We start from the raw sequence: 8152 nt of genomic DNA on the forward strand, positions 1-8152 counted from the left end.
GTAAACCTTTTCATTGTAGCAATAAAACATATGTTTAGAAAAAATGTATAATCTGTCCGGATTTTGGCGCCGCACCCTGTAGATATTTTTAAACCATATAACTTTTGTCTGAAACACTTGTCTGTAAAACTTATATTTCCCGAGATATTTAGGTGTCCCGACCTTTTTGGGACACCCTGTATACTAAATTTGTGTGCAACATCGTTTGTAGTTTGTCCTTTTGTACCTTAATAATATTATTTAATTTATTAATACCTTGAAATGTGTGTGTGTGTGTGTGTGTGTGTGTGCGCGTGCGTGCGCGCGTGCGCGTGTGCGTGTGTGTGTGTGTGTGTGTGTGTGTGTGTGCATTTACAGGATTAGAATATAATTGTTTAAACAAGTTGATTTCGCATCCTACTTTGTAAGTACGTTACGTTGACGATGTTGTGCTAATAATTAATAAATCACACATTGATAAACTCTTTATTGTTTAGTTTATTGAACAAAGAATTAACTAATAAAAGCAATGATAATAACACGGATCATAAACAATATTATTTTACAATACCATAATAATATTATTATACAATACCGTAATAATATTAGTTTGTGACTAATATATCTAATAAAATAAAGAATTATTTAAAAAAGTATAATACAATCAGAGTAGCATTTAAAGGTATTAATAAGTTAAATTGTATTATTAAGGTACAAAAGGATAAACTACAAACGATGTTGCACACAAAGTATATAAAATATTTTGTAAAGATTGTGACGCGACATACGTTGGACAAACGAGCAGGACATTGAAAACACGAATAGGTGAATATAAGAATCATATCAATTGCAACACTCAACAACGTTCAGTAATTACTGAACACCGATTAGAATACTCTTATGAGTTTGATTGAAATAATATTAAAATACTTGATGAGGAAAATATGCTAGACAAAAGACTTATCTCGGAAATGATTCATATACATAAACAGAAAAATAATTTGAATATGCAAACGGACACAGATTTGTTACATAAGAACTATGAATGCTTATTTATCGACCAATGAGTTTCCCTCTCTTCAATTTTTCTTTACTTTGTTTTAGTAGAGAACGGACAGAATAAGATTGTTAGATTATTGAATTTCATTATGGTAAATATCTTTTTTAACATGTAATAATTCAAGTATGTATGTTTGTAATTAGCTTTCCGGGAAGAACAGTGATATGTTGTTGGATTTTATACATTGATAAGGATCCGAAGCGAGGATCGAAACGTATGATAACGAAATTTGTCGAATAAATTCATTTATACACGAACTACCAGTGTTTGATTCGGAAAGGCATCTTCATATCCATAAATTGTTACAAAGTAATATAAAAATACTTTTTAGTGAAAGAATATAATCGACGAAAATATGACTAAAAGATGACAGATGTCGCACTGCTAGTCATCTTATAGTCTTATCCATATGATAACTAAAAGATGACTTCTTTGGATATCTTTTAATCGTCTTTAATACTTCTTTTAGTTTTTATATTTTGATACATGTAACGTTTAATAACATCGAATTCTTAAATTAATTTTTACACAAAACGAAATAAAATTGTATGACTGACAATATCCCAGACAGCACACAATATTTACAAAATATTTACAAAAATATTTAGAAATATTTATAAGATTTATTTTAAATATTTTGTAAATATTTTTGTAAATATTTTTTAGATCGCACAGATCATAAATATTTATTATAAATATTATGAAATACTTATTAGAATAGTTATAGTAAATGCTATAAAAATATTTAATGAGACACATTATAGTCCAAATAAAAAATACTTATTAGAAATATTAATTTATATTTATCATAAATATTGCATAAAATATTTAGTCTATATTTTAATAATATTTCGAATAAAGCTTTATATAAAATATGTATAAAATATCTATATAACATTTCAAAAAATTAATATTAATAAATATTTATCATAAATATTCTGTGCTGTCTGGGATACGTCCCATTTTCTGCAATCTTCGTCGTGTCCTATGTGCAACAGTCATTATGTTTCATCATACTTCCTCTTGGGGACTCGACTACAAGAAAATATTTGATTAGTGTTCGATTAGAACTCGAATAAAATTTCTTACAATGCTGCACCATTTATTCTGTCCTGTATGATTTTCAAACACGAGGAACTGAACTCCATTACGTCTGTCTGGTGGCGATCCCCTGTACTGCTCGCTAATGAATGATAAAAAGTACCAAAATAACGGAAAGATATCTTTTTCATGTTGTCTTTTCGGCAATACGAAAAGATATCTTTTAGTCGATCTTTTGCTTTGCGAAAATGACAACCATAGAAAGATGACGAAAAGATGTCTTTTTTAAGTTGTTTTTTCGACAAAACTAAACGATGTCTTATAGACATCTTCTGGTTTTGCTAAAAAGACAATCTAAAAACAATATCTTTTCGTCGTCTTTTAAGCCTTGTGTCTACGATGCTAGAAATCGGTCCGAGATCTCGGATGAAGAAAGCATTGACCAATCGCAATGGTCATGTGATCAAATTGTTCAAATGTGATTTGTTAATTTTTTCTCTGTCCGAGATCTCGGACCGATTTCTAGCATCGTGGACACAAGGCTTTAGACACCTTTTCGCTTTGTTCGAAAGACAAGTTAAAAAAGACCGCTTTTCGTTATCTTTTAGTATTTTGTGCTGTCTGATGGGATGTAATCTAATTAAGGGGATGCTGGAGTGGCCAAATTATCGGTATTTTGCAGATCAATTTACATCTTCGAATTTACTTAAGGCGATGCTAAAGCCTCTTGTTTTACCACATTTCCATTCGGTGAAAAATCTCTGTATTGGATGTACGGATTGCAAAAGTATTATTGCTTAAATTAAAGTACGCACAAACAGGACCTCAGCTGCACTGGATTTCATGAGAAAATCGAAAAAAAGTTTCAGATTCGTTAAAAATTCACTTACTTTTGGCTCGTACAGTTGTCACCTCAGATATATATTTGCTTGATATAAGAGTTTTAGAGTCCATACCTTGAAAATAAGCGTGCAGCTGAGGTCACATTATTGAAACGAACGATACCGAGTTTGTAGAACTAAGATTGAAAGTCTAGAAAAGAAATATTTCCGCCGAATAGAAAATACGTGTATACAGGTGTTTTGTGAAGCTGGGACTGTCAACAGAGCCGAAATTCCGTGTAGCAGTAGTTGCGCGGTCTTGCGATAGATGGTACTGGCATATGTTAGATAAGAACAGATGTATGCGTTTGAGTAAGACAGAATGATATATATTATATAATATAATGTAAAAACTAAATCAAAGATGTCACCACTATTATCGAAATTGGAATTAAAAAAGTCTGTACTATCGATCTTGATTGAGTTGGGTAATCGGTTTAGCATCCCCTTAAGAGGATGTTGGAGTGATGGTCGAAGCAAGGTCGATGGTACAGACTTTTTTACATTCCAAATTCGATAATAGTGACATCTTTTATTCATTTCTTATACTTATTATATATCGTTGTGTCTCGCTCAAACGCATTCATCTGTCCTTATCTGACATATTGCAACGCCATCTCTTAGAACGAGATCAACTGAAATACTACTCGGTTTCATGGCTTCACGTCAATTTTATTCGTAGTATACGAACGAAATTTTTGGTGATTCTTTTCTCTTATACCAAAGCCTTTACATCATTTCTAAAAGCATAGGATTGTTCTTCAAGGTTTTCTGTAGGCTGTTGGCTACTTATTTTAAACGGGTAAAATCTGAAACTCTTATATGCAACACATATTGTGACGAGTTGACTGCAGGAGCCGGTGACAAAACTACAATTTTTAATTTTCTTTCATTTTTCGCAATTAAATTGTAGCTGGCAGCCTGTGTTGTTATCGATACTTTCATTGTGGAGAAGGACTTTTCAATCCATAAACACAATTAAGAGAAAAGAGTCTTTAAAAATTAATGGTAAAACAGGACACTCCAGCATCCCCTTAACGGAATCAAAAATCCTTTTACAGGGTTAAAATAGATGCAAAATTCTGTGGTGGAGCAATAGATTTGTACTAAATCCGGAAAAAAAGTTAAAAACTTACATCTTTTCAACATGTAGAGCTGTCAACTGATGTAGATTACAAAAGTTTTATAGCTCGTATGGACCAAACGATACTGCACTATTCACCGCATAATGTGCATAAACAATACTGGTTTTACAGAACCGAGATTGAAAGCTTAGAATAAAATATATTAATTAATCTCTAAATCACGCAAATTTAATTGTCAACGAAAACTGTGGCTGATAAACAGACCAGGAATTGTGTGTAATAGTAGTTGCTCGATTTTCTGGGAGATGGCGTTGCACTCAGACAGGGCCCCGTTGATCTGAGTGTATTCGGAAAGAAACAATAGATCTGTTACGATGAACTTTCTGAACTTATTGCACCGTGTGAAACAATTCTGAGAATTCTTCGATAAAAAACAAACTATTTTCAGATTTGTAAGTACTTGTACATGTTCTTATCTGATGCTGAACAAACATAAACTACGTTTACACGGCTCGATTTACGTCGAAGTTATAATATCGATGTTATGAAACTGACCAATCATAGCTATTACTCTGAAGAATGGAATGACTGTGATTAGCCAGTTTCATGTATCAATGTATAACTTCGGCATAATGCTGGACTCACACTGCATCCGATGTGCGTCGTACGACGCAAATCGGACGCAGTGTGAATCCAGCATAACCGAGCTGTATAAACGTTATACAGAGAAATAGATGAACGGTATAAGAAGTTAATTAAAAAGGATAGATGATATATCATTTTCGTTTTTATCAATGATCAAAAGTTTACAAAAAATCTTTGTTTAAAATATTCATGCGAAGTACGTACTTGCTGACTCTGTAAAGTGAATAAAAATCAATATGTATTCTAGCCACGCGTAAAATCTGCTCGATCACGTTTACTGCTCAATATTACTAATTAGATATCATATAGCACATGAATACTTTATATTTTAAACAATGATTTCTCGTAAACTGCGTGTGGCAAAAGAACATAGAGAAGTAAGTACGGATATTTCAATCGTGGAGAAGGAATTTTTATTCTGTGCAACTAATTTGTAAAATATTGCATTTAACATAAACGCTTGCTTTATCGGTAAAAAAGAAGACTTAAGGAGTTGAAGTTAAGGGGATGCTGGAGTGTCCTGTTTTACCATCAATTTTTAAAGACTCTTTTCTCTTAATTGTGTTTATGGATTGAAAAGTCCTTCTACACAATCAAAGTATCGACAACAACACAGGCTGCCAGTTATAATGTAATGCGAAAAATGAAAGAAAATTAAAAATTGTAGTTTTGTCACCGGCTCCTGCAGTCAACTCGTCACAATATGTGCTGCATATAAGAGTTTCAGATTTTACCCGTTTAAAATAAGTAGCCAGCAGCCTACAGAAAACCTTGAACAACAATCCTATGCTTTTAGAAACGATGTAGGGGCTTTGGTACAAGAGAAAAGAGTCGCCAAAAATTTCGTTCGTATACTACGAATAAAATTGACGTGAAGCCATGAAACCGTGCAGTATTTTAGTTGATCTCTTTCTAAGAGATGGCGTTGCAATATGTCAGATAAGGACAGATGAATGCGTTTGAGCGAGACACAACGATATAGATAAGTATAAGAAATGAATGAAAGATGTCACTATTATCGAATTTGGAATGTAAAAAAGTCTGTGCTATCGACTTTGATTAACTTCGACTGTCACTCCAGCATCCCCTTAAATCTAAAAGTATAATCCAATCAGCGCGACGAATCACAAAACGGTTGCAAAACTGCTGAGTCTGCTGAACGCAGCCCATGATTCGATACAACATATTTATCAGCCTTACGGACTCTCAGTTGAAAAAACGTTATCAGACCGCGCCTATCTATCGCGCGAGTGTTCGACTCACTTGCACGCAGTGGTGCTCCGCGCGCGACACGGAATCGCGTAAGAATTTCTGAGCCCTAGTAATGAATATTTGCTGGAAAGTACGGTCGCAACATATTTCTTATATCAGGTATGTAAATATGAAATCGGAATTTTTTAATAGAAAATACACGTTTATGGCATGAAAATGATAAAAAATATTTTATTCGAAGTATTGCCCATCGCTAGTTATACATTTTTCCCACCTGTCTGACAATTTGTGGATGCCACGCCAAAAAAATTGTTGCTCTTTTGAGCCAAACCAGTCATCTAGCCATTTTCGTACATCTTCGTAAGAAGTGAAGCGCTGCTGAGCAAGTGCGTGTCCCATCGATGCAAATAAGTAGTAATCGGACGGAGCCAAGTCTGGTGAGTAAGCCGCATGCGAAAGTATTTCCCAACCAAACGCCTCAATCGGTTCCTTGACCAGTTTTGCTGTGTGTGATGGTGCATTATCATGAATCAAAATCACTTTGTGTTGCCTTTTTTGATATTCCGGTCGTTTTTCACGCAAAGCTTGATTCAAATTGATCATTTGTTGTCGGTAGCGTTCAGTATTAACGGTTTCGCCAGGTTTTAGCAGCTCATAATAGATCACACTTTTCTGATCCCACCAAACACAGAGCATTGTCTTCCGTCCACAGCGATTTGGCCTTGCAGTCGATGTCGATGGTTCGCCTGGAGTTACCCATCATCTTTTACGCTTAGGATTCTCAAAATATATCCACTTTTCATCGCCAGTTACAATTCGATGGAGAAATGACTTTCTTTTGTACCTGGCGAGCAGCATTTCGCAAGTGGTTTTTCGGTTTTCCTGCTGTCTTTCATTCAGTTCACGTGGAACTCATTTTCCCATCTTCTGAATCTTTCCCATGGATTTCAAACATATGGAGACGGCTTCTCGTTTCACATTCAATTGATCCGCAAGTTGTTGAGTTTGAGCGTCATCCTCATCCAACAATGCTTGCAATTCGCTGTTTTCAAACTTTTTCGGTGGTTTTCCACGTTCTTCGTTTCTCATGTCAAAATCGCCACTTTTGAATTTTTTAAACCACTAAAAGCACTGTGATTTACCAAGAGCATGCTCACCGTAAGCTTCGACAAGCATTGGATGCGATTCTGCAGCAGTTTTTTTCAAATTGTAACAGAAAATCAATGCTGTCCGCAAATCGTAGTTTCTAGACACAAAATTCGACATGTTCAACGCTATTACAAACTATACTGTTGTATGAAACTTGTATTGTTGTGAGTTGAAAATCTTAGTCAGATGTCAGAACAAGGAAATGGCGTCAATAACGCGATCGGACGGCAACTACATTGATAGTTATGGCCATCTGTTGGTAAATTCCGGTTTCACATTTACATACCTGGTAATTCGTGCGCTAACGGCGATGCTTCTTTAGCTAGTTCTTTACTCTTAAGGAGAGGGACGTCCGTTACGTCCTTTCCCGTTATTTTTTTATTGGAATTCATGGGTCTTATCCTGATTTTTAGCTTCTATTTTAATCGTGTTACGCATGCGCACGGCGTCCGAGATTGGGGACGCTCGGGATTACGGGTCGTTGGCGCGATCGCGTTTCGCGCATGAGCCTTCTTTTCGCGGCGAGCAGCGTTACCATGGTAACGTTTTGGCGTTGCGACTCGTGACGTTCGCCATTCCTAGCGAACAGCGGCGGACGTTACACCTAATGAGAGGAATTGTGTTAATAGGCACATGTAACGTCCGGTGCGCTACATTATAGCACCCCGGCCGTTTACCAAGCGAACGCGAGCACGGAGTATAGCGAACAATACAATACGTGCCGCGAAAGCCTATAGGACATGCTACCGCAGCCGTTGCCAACGAACGCTGCGCGCACAGCGCCTGCGCGACTTATAAAATAGAAAAACTAATAAAAAAATGCACTAGAGCACGTAGATAGCACCGCCAAAAGACGGGAAACAACGAACATTATAACTAGCAACCAAATAATCACGAGGAAATAGCGCCGCTCCACCAAGAATAAGTAAAAACGCGCAATCACTCGTAAAATGCATAGCGATGCAACGCGAAACGCGCGCATCGATCACGAAGGCCTCAGAAGGCAAATAAAAGCTATTGCAATTTAAATAAGGGCACGAATAACGAAATAAGAGCCTTAAACAAACAAAGGAGACTCGCGAGCGCTTCGGAAGAAAGAA

The sequence above is a fragment of the Trachymyrmex cornetzi genome, unplaced genomic scaffold (genome assembly GCF_001594075.2).
Source record: "Trachymyrmex cornetzi isolate Tcor2-1 unplaced genomic scaffold, Tcor1.1 scaffold247, whole genome shotgun sequence".
In the NCBI taxonomy this organism is placed as follows: domain Eukaryota; kingdom Metazoa; phylum Arthropoda; class Insecta; order Hymenoptera; family Formicidae; genus Trachymyrmex; species Trachymyrmex cornetzi.